The 13408-nt window shown below is 42.8% G+C and overlaps 1 protein-coding gene across 2 annotated transcripts in view; it reads left to right on the top strand.

Annotated features, from left to right (window-relative positions):
• retreg1 (reticulophagy regulator 1) overlaps positions 1-13408 on the top strand; it is a 76281-nt gene that overhangs the window by 51626 nt on the left and 11247 nt on the right. The window lies entirely within an intron of this gene.

Genomic DNA, 13408 nt, shown 5'->3' with positions numbered 1-13408 from the left:
CAAGTACTTCCCTTTTTCCACATTTGATAAGTTACAGCCTCATTGTAAAATGTATTAAATACATTTTATGCCTAATCAATCTTCACACAATACTCCGTAATGACAAGGCGAAAACAATTTTTTTTTTTTTTGCAAAAAAAACTAAACCGAAATACGTTATTTCAATAATTATTCAGTCCTTTTGCTTTGAGACTCGAAATTGAGCTCAGGTGCATCCTGTTACCATTGATCATCCTTGAGATGTTTCTACAACTTGATTGGAGTCCACCTGTGGTAAATTCAATTGATTGGACATGATTTGGAAAGGCACACACCTGTCTATATAAGGTCCCACAGTTGACCGTGCATGTCCGAGCAAAAACCAAGCCATGAGATTGAAGGAATTGTCGGTAGTGCGCAGAGACAGGATTGTGTCGAGTCACAGATCTGGGGAAGGGTACTAAACTATTTCTGCAGCAGTGTGTTGCCCAAGAACACAGTGGCCTCCACCATTCTTAAGTGGAAGACGTTTGGAACCACCAAGACTCCTAGAGCTGAACGCCCGGCCAAACTGAGCAATCAGGGGGGAGAAGGGTCTTGGTCAAGGAGGTAACCTGGTCACTCTGAGCTCCGGAGTTCCTCTGTGGAGATGGGAGAACCTTCCAGAAGGACAACCAACTCTGCAGCACACCACCAATCAGGCCTTTATGGTAAAGTGGCCAGACGGAAGCCACTCCTCAGCCCGCTTGGAGATTGTCAAAAGGCACCTGAAGAACTCAGACCATGAGAAACAAGATTATCTGGTCTGATGAAACCAAGTCAGGTCTATTTAGCCTGAATTCCAAGCGTCACTTCTGGAGGAAACCTGGCACCATCTCTACGGTGAAGCATGGCGTTGGAAGCATCATCCCCTTGGGTTGTTTTTCAGTGGCTGGCACTAGAAGACAAGTCAGGATCAAGGGAAAGGTACAGTGAAATCCTTGATGCTAATGTGCTCAGGACCTCCGGCAGGGGCTATGGTTCACCTTCCAACAAGACAATGACCCTAAGAACACAGCCAAGACAATGCAGGAGTGGCTTCGGGGACAAGTTTCTGAATGTCCCTGAGTGGCCCTGCCAGAGCCCGGACTTGAACATCTCCGGAGAGACCTGAAAATACCTGTGCAGCAATGCTCCCCATCCAACCTGCGCTTGAGAGGATCTGCAGAGAAGATTGGGAGAAACTCCCCCAACACAGGTTTGTGAAGCTTGCAGCGTCATACCCAAGAAGATTTGAGGCTGTAATCGCTGCTAAAGGTGCTTCAACAAAGTACTGAGTAATTGATCTGAAAATGTATATAAATGTAATATTTCAATTTTTTAAATCTTAATTAGATTTGCAAAAATGTCTAAACCTGTTTTTGCTTGGTCGTGATGGGGTATTGATGAGAAAAAAAATAACAATTTAATCCATTTTAGAATACGGCATTAGTTACAAAATAAAAAATCAAAGGGGTCTGAATACTTTCCGAATGCACTGTAGATTTAAGTCAAAACTGTTACTTGGGCCACTCAGGAACATTCATTGTCTTCTTGGTAAGCAACTCCAGGGGTAGATTTGGCCCTGTGCTTTGGGTTATTGTCCTGGTTTCCCTCTAGGATTTTGCCTGTGCTTAGCTCCGTTTCTTTTTTTTATCCTTTAAAACTCCCCAGTCCTGAACAATTATCAGCATGCCCATAACATAATGCAGCCACCACTATGCTTGAAAATATGTAGTGGTACTCAGTTATTGTATTTGCTGCAAACATGACACACTATGCAGGACAAAAAGTGAATTGCTTTGACACATTTTTTGAAGTATTACTTTGTTGCAAACAGGATGCATGTTTTGGAATATTTTTATTCTGTACAAGCTTTGTTTCACTCTGTCAATTAGGTTATTCTGGCGTAACTACAGTGTAGTTGATCCATCCTCAGTTTATTATGACAGCTAGAGATATACCTATATACAAAAGTATGTGGACACCTTCAAATTAGAGGATTTGGCTATTTCAGCCACACCTGTTGCCCTGCTAGAGCTGCTCCGTTCAACTGTAAGTGCTGTTTTTCTGAAGTGGAATTGTCTAGGAGCAACAACGGCTCAGCCGGGAAGTAATAGGCCACACAAGTTCACAGAACGGGACTGCCGAGTGCTAAAGCACGCAACGCGTAAAAATTCTGTCCTCAGTTGCAACACTCACTACCGAGTTCCAAACTGCCTCTGGAAGCAACGTCAGCACAAGAACTGTTCTTCGGGAGCTTCATGAAATGGGTTTCCATGGTGAAGTAGCCGCACAAAAGCCTAAGACCACCAGATGCAATGCCAAGCGTTGGCTGTAGTGGTGTAGAGCTCGCCCCCATTCGAAACGCATTCTCTGGAGTGATGAATCACACTACAGCAATCAAATCTAATTTTATTGGTCACATACACATGGTTAGCAGATGTTAACCTCTTGCTTCTACTTGGGACGCTTGCGTCCCAACTAGAGCTCTGGAAATGCAAATGCGCTACGCTAAATGCTAATAGTATTAGTTAAAACTCAAAAGTTCATTAAAATACACATGCAGGGTATAAAATTAAAGCTACACTCGTTGTGAATCCAGGCAACAAGTCAGATTTTTAAAATGCTTTTCGGCGACAGCATGAGAAGCTATTATCTGATAGCATGCACCAATACACTACAACACAAAAGCACAGCAGGGGACGTAAACAAAATAATTAGCATTTCGGCGTTACACAAACCGCACAATAAAATAGAAAACAGTCATTACCTTTCACCATCTTCTTTGTTGGCACTCCTAGATGTCCCATAAACACTATTGGGTCTTTATTTCGATTAAATCGGGCCATATAAAGCCAAGATATCGTTATATGTAGACTGTGTGATAAACGAAAAAAACAGCGATTTCACAACGTAACGTCATTTTTTAAAATTCAAAAACTAGACGATAAACTTTCACAAAACACTTCGAAATACGTTTGTAATGCTACTTTAGGTATTAGTAAACGTTAATAAGCGATAAAAATCATCCGTAGGCGATGTAAAAATCATTAGCTGTCGTCTTGGAAAAAATTTCACGAGAGAGCTCTTCCAGAATGATCTGGGCGGAGACTGGAGGTAAGTGGTGCCCCTGTTTCAGTTCAACCAAGAATCGAAGATGATTCAATTCACAAGACTCTAGACAACATGGGGATGCTGTGGGAGTTGAATGCTCGGTCTTATCTAATTCGGCTCACTGTTAACAATTGCTGGAAGTGGCGCAAGGATATTTATTTCCATTTTCTGTGATCAGGTTTTCCTGCGCTTTCCGATGTAACGCACGTTATGTTATAGCCACAGTCGTGATTTAACCAGTTTTAAAAACGTCCGAGGGTTTCCTATCCACACATTCTAACCATATGAACGTACTATATTCCTGGCATGAGTAGCAGGGCGCTGAAATGTTGCGCGATTTTTAACAAAATGTTCAAAAAAGTAGAGGGTAGGAGCAACTAGTTAATGCAAGTGTAGCGAAATTCTTCAGCTTCTAGTTCCGACAGTGCAGTAATATGTCCTGGAGGGCAGGTAGTTTGCCCCCGGTGATGCGTTGTGCAGACCGCACCACCCCCTGGAGAGCCTTGCGGTTGAGGGTGGTGCAGTTGCCATACCAGGCGGTGATACAGCCTGACAGGATGATCTCAATTGTGCATCTGTAAATGTTTGAGGGTTTTAGGTGACAAGCCAAATTTATTTAACCTCCTGTGTGGGTGAACCATTTCAGTTTGTCCGTGATGTGTACGCCGAGGAACTTGAAATTTTCCACCTTCTCCACTACTGTCCCGTGATGTGGATTGGGGGGTGCTCCCTCTGCTGTTTTCTGAAGTCCACGATCATCTCCTTTGTTGATGTTGAGTATGAGGTTGTTTTCCTGACACCCTAACTTAATGATGAGTTTGGAGGTTACTATGGTGTTAAATGCTGAGCTGTAGTCAATGAACAGCATTCTTACATAGGTATTCCTCTTGTCCAGATGAGATTGTGCAGTGTGGTGGCGATTGCATCGTCTGTGGACCTGTTGGGGTGGTATGCAAACTGAAGTGGGTCCGTAAACACACCAGCCAGCTGGTATGCGCATGCTCTGAGGGCGTGGCTAGGGATGCCGCCTGGGCCAGCAGCCTTGCAAGGGTTAACACATTTAAATGTCTTACTCACGTCGGCCACGGAGAAGGAGGGGTGGGCCGGCAGTCCTTGGTAGCAGGCTGCGTCGGTGGCCATGTATTATCCTCAAAGTGGGCAAAGAATGTGTTTTAGTTTGTCTGGAAGCAAGACGTCGGTGTCCGTGACGTGGCTGTTTTTTCTTTTGTAGTCCGTAATTGCCTGTAGACCCTGCCACATACGTCTCGTGTCTGAGCCATTGAATTGCGACCCCACTTTGTCCCTATACCAACATTTTGCTTGTTTGATTGACTTGGGAGGGAATAACTATACTGTTTATATTCCAAGTCATCTTTCCATGGTTGAATGCGGTGCTTCGTGTTTTCAGTTGTGTGAATACCGCCATCTATCCATGGTTTCTGGTCAGGGTAGGTTTTAATGGTCACAGTGGGTACAACTTCTCCAATCCACTTCCTTTTAAACTCACTCATCTAGTCAGCATATGTTATTCTCTGAGGCTTCCCGGAACATTTCCCAGTCGGCATGATCAAAACAATCTTGAAGCGTGGATTCCGATTGGTCAGACCAGTGTTGAATGGTTCTAGTCACGAGTACATCCTGTTTGAGCTTCTGCCTGTAGGAGCAAAATGGAGTCGTAATCGGATTTGCTGAAGGGAGAGTGGGGGAGGCCCTTTTATGCATTGCAGAAGTTAGAGTAGCAGTGTATTTCCTGCGCTCATGCTACAGTCAATGTGCTGAACGAATTTAGGTAGCCTTGTTCTCAAATTAGCCTTGTTAAAATCCCCAGCTACAATAAATGCAGCCTCAGGGTATATGGTTTCCAGTTTACATAGAGTGAAGTTCCTTGAGGGCCGTCGTGGTATCTGCTTGGGGGGATATACTCGACTGTGATGATGATCGAAGAGAATTCTCTAGGGAGATGTGCATTTCATTGTAAGGAATTCTAGGTCAGGTGAATAAAAGACTTGAGTTCCTGTATGTTGTTATGATTACACCATGAGTCGTTAATCGTGAAGCATACACCCTCGCCCTTCTTCTTCCCAGAGGGATGTTTATTTCTATCGGTGCGACGCATGAAGAAAGCCTGTGGCTGTACCGACTCTGACAACATATCCCGAGAGAGCCATGTTTCCGTGAAACAGAATTACAATCTCTGTCTCTCTGGAAGGCCCTTGCCCTAATTTCGTCCATCTTGTTGTTTAGAGACTGGACATTAGCGAGTAATATACATAGAAGTGGTGAGTGGTGTGCACGCCTCCGAAGTCTGACCAGGAGGCCACTCCATCTACCCCTTCTGCGGCGACGTTGTTTTGGGTTGGCCTCTGGGGTTAGATCCAATATCCTGGGTGGTGGTCTGAACAAAGGATCCGTTTCGGGAAAGTCGTATTCCTGGTCGTAATGTAAGTTGACGTCACTCTTACATCCAATAGTTCTTCCCGGCTGTATGTAATAACACTTAAGATTTTCTGGGCTAACAATGTAAGAAATAATACATAAAAACAACTAAATACATGATTTCCTAAGGACTCGAAGCGAGGCGACCATCTCTGTTGGCGCCATCTCAGTTGGCGCCATCTAATTGACACCATCTGGCATTCTGACAGGCAAATCTTGGTTTGGCGGATGCCAGGAGAACACTGCCTGCCCCAATGCATAGTGCCAACTGTAAAGTTTGGTGGAGGAGGAATATTGGTCTGGGACTGTTTTTCATGGTTTGGGTTAGGCCCTTTAGTTCCAGTGAAGGGAAATCTTAACGCTACAGCATACAATCACATTCTAGACCAGTGTTTCCCAACCGGGGGTACGGGTACCCCTAGGGGTACGTGGGCAGTCCCCAGTTGGTTTGTAGGAAGATTTTTAAAAATGTGAAGGAAAAATATTACCCCACAAAAAAATATATTCAATTTAATTAAATTTGAATAGGCAGAAAAACATTTACTGAGGTCACTGGTGTGAAATCTCTAGTTATTTTATAGGCCTAGTTTTTTTACTTTACTTTTGGGGTGTGAGCAATGCTCTGTCTATCTGGCCTCTGGGTGATCGCCTGCCCGTTGGCTCAATGTTTGATCCTCTGCTCATGCCAAGTGCACGTGATCCTTTGCTCCATGCACTAGAGTGCCTGCTGTGGTTATCCTCACAGAAACTATGATGCTGATGAACTTAAGTCTGTACCATTGTCATATAACACTGTGCCGTAGGGACGATGACAATGGGTGTTGATATTATTTATCAACTGGTGAAAAAACTATAATAATTCCGGCCCATTTTCTCTGCAGTTTGACGAATCGACTGATGTCAGTGGGGAAGCCCAGTTGATTGTGTTTGTGCAATACAAAGACATTTCGGAAATGAATGAGCACATTCTGTTCTGCAAGAAGCTAACGGGGAGAACTACAGGTGAGGTTGTGTTTCACATTATTGACAGCTTTTTCTCAGAGCACTATCTGGATTGGAAATCCTGTTTTCCTGTGTGCTGTATCAATGCCTGGGAGAGTGAAATTATGAAATGCCCACCTAAAGAAGGTAAATCCCACTCTATCATTCACAGAGAGGCATTGGCTAGCAAGAGAATGAGTCCTGAGTTACATGATGTTTTGAAGGACAAAGTGAAAGTGATTCACTTTATCAAGTCCAGGCTTCTGAATCACTGATTGTTTGAAAGGCTCTGTGATGACAGCGGGACTGAGCACAAGCAGCTACGGCTTCACACCGATGTCCGTTGGCTATCCAGAGGGAAGTGCTAGCGGCTTTTCGAGCTGCGTGGGGAAGTAAGTGATTTTCTGTCTGAGCAGTCACACCCCCTTGTGTCTGTGTTTGAGGACATAGACTGGAGATCCTGCCTTGCCAATCTTGCTGATGTGTTAAGCGAAATCTGCAAGGTAGACACACACATCCTAAGAATGTTTGACAAAGTGTGTTGATTCATGAAGAAGTTCAAACTCTGGGAGAGGAAATGTGAAGACGGGGAAGTTGTTTTCAGAAGCTTTACACCTCTTTTAACAGGTGATGTTGACAATAGTGCAAATAGTAAGCTCCCATTTACCTAAACTCAACAGTGAGTTCAACTCCAAATTCCCTGACATTGAAACCAAGTCTGCCAAACTTGACTGGGTGCGTCAACCACCTTTTTATCAAATTTACATCAAATCTAGGAATCACGCCGGTTGCAAACGCATGAGGGTTCAGGCAAGTCAAAGTGTTTTAGGCGTACAGAACCCAAAACGCATGAGGGTTCAGGCAAGTCAAAGTGTTTTAGGCGTACAGAACCCAAAACGCATGAGGTTTCAGGCAAGTCAAAGTGTTTTAGGCGTACAGAACCCAAAACGCATGAAGGTTCAGGAAAGTCAAAGTGTTTTAGGCGTACAGAACCCAAAACGCATGAGGGTGTACTTCAGGCAAGTCAAAGTGTTTTAGGCGTACAGAACCCAAAACGCATGAGGGTGTACTTCAGGCAAGTCAAAGTGTTTTAGGCGTACAGAACCCAAAACGCATGAGGGTTCAGGCAAGTCAAAGTGATTTAGGCGTACAGAACCCAAAACGCATGAGGGTGTACTTCAGGCAAGTCAAAGTGTTTTAGGAGTACAGAACCCAAAACGCATGAGGGTGTACTTCAGGCAAGTCAAAGTGTTTTAGGAGTACAGAACCCAAAACGCATGAGGGTGTACTTCAGGCAAGTCAAAGTGTTTTAGGAGTACAGAACCCAAAACGCATGAGGGTGTACTTCAGGCAAGTCAAAGTGTTTTAGGCGTACAGAACCCAAAAAAGGTTGGGAACCACTGTTTCTGTGCTTCCAACTTTGTGGCAACAGTTTGGGGAAGGCTGTTTCCTGTTTCAGCATGACAAGACTCCCGTGTACAAAGTGAGGTCCATACAGAAATGGTTTGTCGAGATCGGTGTGGAAGAATTTGACTAGCCTGCACAGAGCCTTGACCACAACCCCAGCAAACACCTTTGGAATGAATTGGAACGCCTACTGCGAACCAGGCCTAATCGCCCAACATCAGTGCCTGACCATACTAATGCTCTTGCGGCTGAACGGAAGCATGTCCCAGCAGCAATGTTCCAACATCTAGTGGAAAGCCTTCCCAGAATAGTAGAGTTTGTTAAAGCAGCAAAGAGGAAACCAACTCCATATTAATGCCCATGATTTTGGAATGGGATGTTCAACGAGCAGGTGTCCACATACTTTAATACTTATTGTAAGAAGACATTTCAGATTTTCTTTTTTAATACATTTGTAAACATTTCAAAAAACATAATTCCACTTTGACATCATTGGGCATTGTGTGTAGGCAAGTCACACAACAAAATCACAATTTAATCCATTTTAAATTCAGACTAACACAACAAAATGTGCAAAAGGTCAAGGGGTGTGAATGCTTTCTGATACGGATCATAACACATTTATTCATGTGACTTACAGTTTATAAAATGTGTCTAATTAAAGTTTCCCTTTAAGCTATCTGCATTTGATGCTCTACACCACTATTGCCTCTTTGCTATGTTTATGGCCCTATCTGGTTCAAGACGACCCACTTTTAAATTAAGACGGGAGCCTCAAAGCAGTGTTAAGTGGCAAGGATGATTTATTTTTAAAAAATCACCTTTTATTTCTACACTTAAGTGCATTAAGAACAAATTCTTATTTACAATGACGACCTGTCAAAAGAGAATCTGCCATGGGCGCAACCAGATCTTGATGGTGACTGTAAGTCATTTCACACTGCCGGTGTCCAGGACAGCTGCTTTCACAAGACATGTGGCCTCCGCCAACACTTTAAACTTAAATTTTGCCATTGTTATTTAATCTGACAAGCCCCTGTCTGACACCCACCAATTCTAGCTGTCCAACAATGACCCCGTTGAAAGTTGACCCACAGATATAGTCCCTTTGTCACTGTCCTTATGCACCAGCAGGTGGTATCACCAGAGAGTACCTTCAGTGTGTATACTGACTATGTACAGTGCAGGGTCAGTGGTGCATGCCAATACCAGTGTCATGCCAAAATGTACTATCCCACAAGTTAGATAGCATACTAAAATAGCATACTCTGAGTTGTCCTGATGTTAGGTCCTGATGTGGCTATGCCATATGGCTGTGGGCTACACTAGTTCATTTTGCTTATAATTCCGTGGCATTATTTTATAGTATGAAAAATACAATTGAACAAAGCTGAATAAAATATAAATATGTTCTCCACAATTTGAGGGAGTGTGCACGTGCTGCTATTATGTGTTGAGCGGTTAACAAAGATATAGGTCCTCCTATATGCTTAATTTAGTTATTCATGCAACTTTAGTTGTTCTACAAACATTGGGCTATATGTTTTGATTTGTAATACATTGTAAGGCTGCATGATGAGACTCTAATGATGATTTGAAAAAAGTCACTTGAAATACATGAGCCCTGCTTATTTTTTTTGCATAAGCTGTACACACTCCAATAGTCTCTCATTCACAATTTGACAAGCACTTAATAATGCCTCGAATTTCACGGCGGCATCCCCTTTGTGGCCGTAATGCACCCTAAAAAAAATCCATGCCTTTTGAGGCCCAGAGTGCTGCTTTGTGCCCTTCTCCCTGAGTGTGCTCCGCAATCCGAAGCATTTCGCACTCACATGGCTCTCCATCATGTGATCGGGTCTTTCTCACAGGCTACAAGTGAAGACAGACACATCGGGGACGCAATTTGCGCGCATCCTTATCCAATTCTGAGGTGCATATTGAAGATACTGGAAGAACGTTCCACATTCCACATCGTCAACCAACAAGACGAGTAGACCTAACGAACAACGAAACCACTAGCCTATGTCAATCTACAATCCCCCATAGTACAAAAGTCGACCCATTCTATTCTGTGCGAGAAATAAATATTCCAAATATAGTCTGGGATAGTTGTGGGATGCGATAGATCCAAATTAATACAACCACTAGCATCAAAAAACTTTTTTTTATGCAATGTGGCTGACACAACAGATCAGAACGTTTAGCTTAAAATGTTGATAAACTATTAGGTTATTTCTACACATTATAAGTGCAGCAATGCACACATGGTAAAATGCTATAAACGCGAATGTTCCATTAGCAGAAAACACCATTATCAAAAGTGACCGCAAATGCAATCCTTTATTATTTAGTATATGTAAAGACAAGCTAAATAAAGAATAGCCTCATGGGTGACAATATTAGCTTACCACCGGCATCACACATGCTTTTATTATGAAGGTGCATTTTTATGGTGAAATCTTGAAACTCACACACTGCCAGTTAGGCTCTATACCCCTTGCAAAGTGGATGAATGTGCTTAATTTTAAGAAGTTATTTGGCCACTTTATTAAAACATATAGGCCTATGGGCTAGGCTACATGAGGTGTGCTATGATTTGAAAAAGTCGTAAAAAAAAGGCATTGTTTCTTATGCTGGGCATCATTCACAAGTGATAATATATAATTCACAAGTGATAATATATAATTCACAAGTGATAAGCTAATATTGTCACCCATCAGACTGTTATTTATTTATCTTGTCTTTACATATACTAAATAATAAATGTATGAAATTTGTTTTGATTTAGAATGGACCATTATCATGCACCTGTCTGGAAACAGGGCCAGGGGGGAAATACATGTCATCTCTGCACTTAAATAGCAAATGGAGGATGCTTTTCCGCGTGGCTCATTTTCATGCCAGCCAGGCAGGCTATACTCCTGTTGTAAAGAGAAGCAATTTGTTTAATATGAGGAAAGTTGAGAGAAATAAATATAGCAGACCAAGCCTATAGAAAGCTGATGGGATCCTCGTTTTCTCCCGCAATTGCAACGCCTGTAGAAATGTTGTGCAACATGAATTCACGGGCTCTCATTAAGTGTTTGATTCGATTTTTGATTACATTTGCATTGATGAGTACCAGGCAGGTAGCAAGTTTTGTAGGTTACTAATGACCATCAGCATCATCAGAGCTTGGAGAAGCCTAATTACCGTGGAATTTGATTGCCTTCATTGACTGCCTTCATACCGGTGTGGCGGTAATACGGTCACCACAACAGCCCTACTTACTTCCCTATGTTTTTATGCGACAAAAACAAACAGATAAGTTTGCTCTACTGCTGATCCCCTTCCCCAACTCTCTCTACTCAAGCATTATTCATTTTGTTACACATCAAAGAAACTCACCTTTACCTTCACTGATGGTGAGGGTAGGCAACAACATCTCCTCCCCGCTGATCCTCAACACGGGGGCCCCACAAGGGTGCGTTCTGAGCCCTCTCCTGTACTCCCTGTTCACCCACGACTGCGTGGCCACGCACGCCTCCAACTCAATCATCAAGTTTGCGGACGACACAACAGTGGTAGGCTTGATTACCAACAACGACGAGACGGCCTACAGGGAGGAGGTGAGGGCCCTCGGAGTGTGGTGTCAGGAAAATAACCTCACACTCAACGTCAACAAAACTAAGGAGATGATTGTGGACTTCAGGAAACAGCAGAGGGAACACCCCCCATCCACATCGATGGAACAGTAGTGGAGAGGGTAGCAAGTTTTAAGTTCCTCGGCATACACATCACAGACAAACTGAATTGGTCCACTCACACTGACAGCGTCGTGAAGAAGGCGCAGCAGCGCCTCTTCAACCTCAGGAGGCTGAAGAAATTCGGCTTGTCACCAAAAGCACTCACAAACTTCTACAGATGCACAATCGAGAGCATCCTGGCGGGCTGTATCACCGCCTGGTACGGCAACTGCTCCGCCTCAACCGTAAGGCTCTCCAGAGGGTAGTGAGGTCTGCACAACGCATCACCGGGGGCAAACTACCTGCCCTCCAGGACACCTACACCACCCGATGTTACAGGAAGGCCATAAAGATCATCAAGGACATCAACCACCCGAACCACTGCCTGTTCACCCCGCTATCATCCAGAAGGCGAGGTCAGTACAGGTGCATCAAAGCTGGGACTGAGAGACTGAAAAACAGCTTCTATCTCAAGGCTATCAGACTGTTAAACAGCCACCATTGAGTGGCTGCTGCCAACACACTGTCATTGACACTGACCCAACTCCAGCCACTTTAATAATGGGAATTGATGGGAAATGATGTAAATATATCACTAGCCACTTTAAACAATGCTACCTTATATAATGTTACTTACCCTACATTATTCATCTCATATGCATACGTATATACTGTACTCTACATCATCGACTGCATCCTTATGTAATACATGTATCACTAGCCACTTTAACTATGCCACTTTGTTTACTTTGTCTACATACTCATCTCATATGTATATACTGTACTCGATACCATCTACTGTATGCTGCTCTGTACCATCACTCACTCATATATCCTTATGTACATATTCTTTATCCCCTTACACTGTGTATAAGACAGTAGTTTTAGAATTGTTAGTTAGATTACTTGTTGGTTATCACTGCATTGTCGGAACTAGAAGCACAAGCATTTCGCTACACTCGCATTAACATCTGCTAACCATGTGTATGTGACAAATAAAATTTGATTTGATTTGATTTGATGTATTCAACCCTCTAGGCACTGAACCAAACTAATTTACAGAGCAGCTAGAATGTTAATGGCTCATTTCCTGTAACAACTACAGCAATTTGTGTATATTCTTCAGCAATGTGTGTTTTAAGGTGGTGATTATTTGACTGAAGTTTAAAGGGGTAATCAGCCCATTTTTGGACTTAAAAATGTATGATATGTACACATTGATTCTTTAAGCTCATGAGCTTAGTTCAACTGCCGTACCCCATCAGAACATTGTTTTTTGCTTGTTTTACTCTGTTAACTAAATAAATGTAAACAAACACTATATAGCCTCAACATTAAAACTATACATTTTATATGGATGGTCAGTCCTTGCATCCATAGCTCTGTCTATGAATTTGAGAGTGGTTACATTTCTCAAGCTCAATCCCTCAGCTTTTTACCGAAACAGGAGCGGGGAAAACACTGTTATTGTTTCAACTGTTGATTTGCTACTTTAAGTAAACTGAGCAATGCATTACTAGTCACACATTGTTGAAGAAAAGTTACAAATGAAATCATAATCCCAGATTTTTAATGAGATTGTTTTTCTGACTCTGTGCAAAAATACAATCAGACATGAACTATGGCTTCAGGTCGAACTAGGGTTACAAGGGTTACAGCTCAACAACATATATAGCAGCAAAGGCCGATTTGGACTACATCTCATGGTGAATTACAAAGCAGCTAGCACGCTAACAGCTCAT

This window comes from Oncorhynchus nerka, linkage group LG9b (assembly GCF_034236695.1).
Source record: "Oncorhynchus nerka isolate Pitt River linkage group LG9b, Oner_Uvic_2.0, whole genome shotgun sequence".
Taxonomy (NCBI): domain Eukaryota; kingdom Metazoa; phylum Chordata; class Actinopteri; order Salmoniformes; family Salmonidae; genus Oncorhynchus; species Oncorhynchus nerka.
Note: the sequence above shows the minus strand (reverse complement) of the source record. Positions and strands in the feature narration are given on the sequence as shown.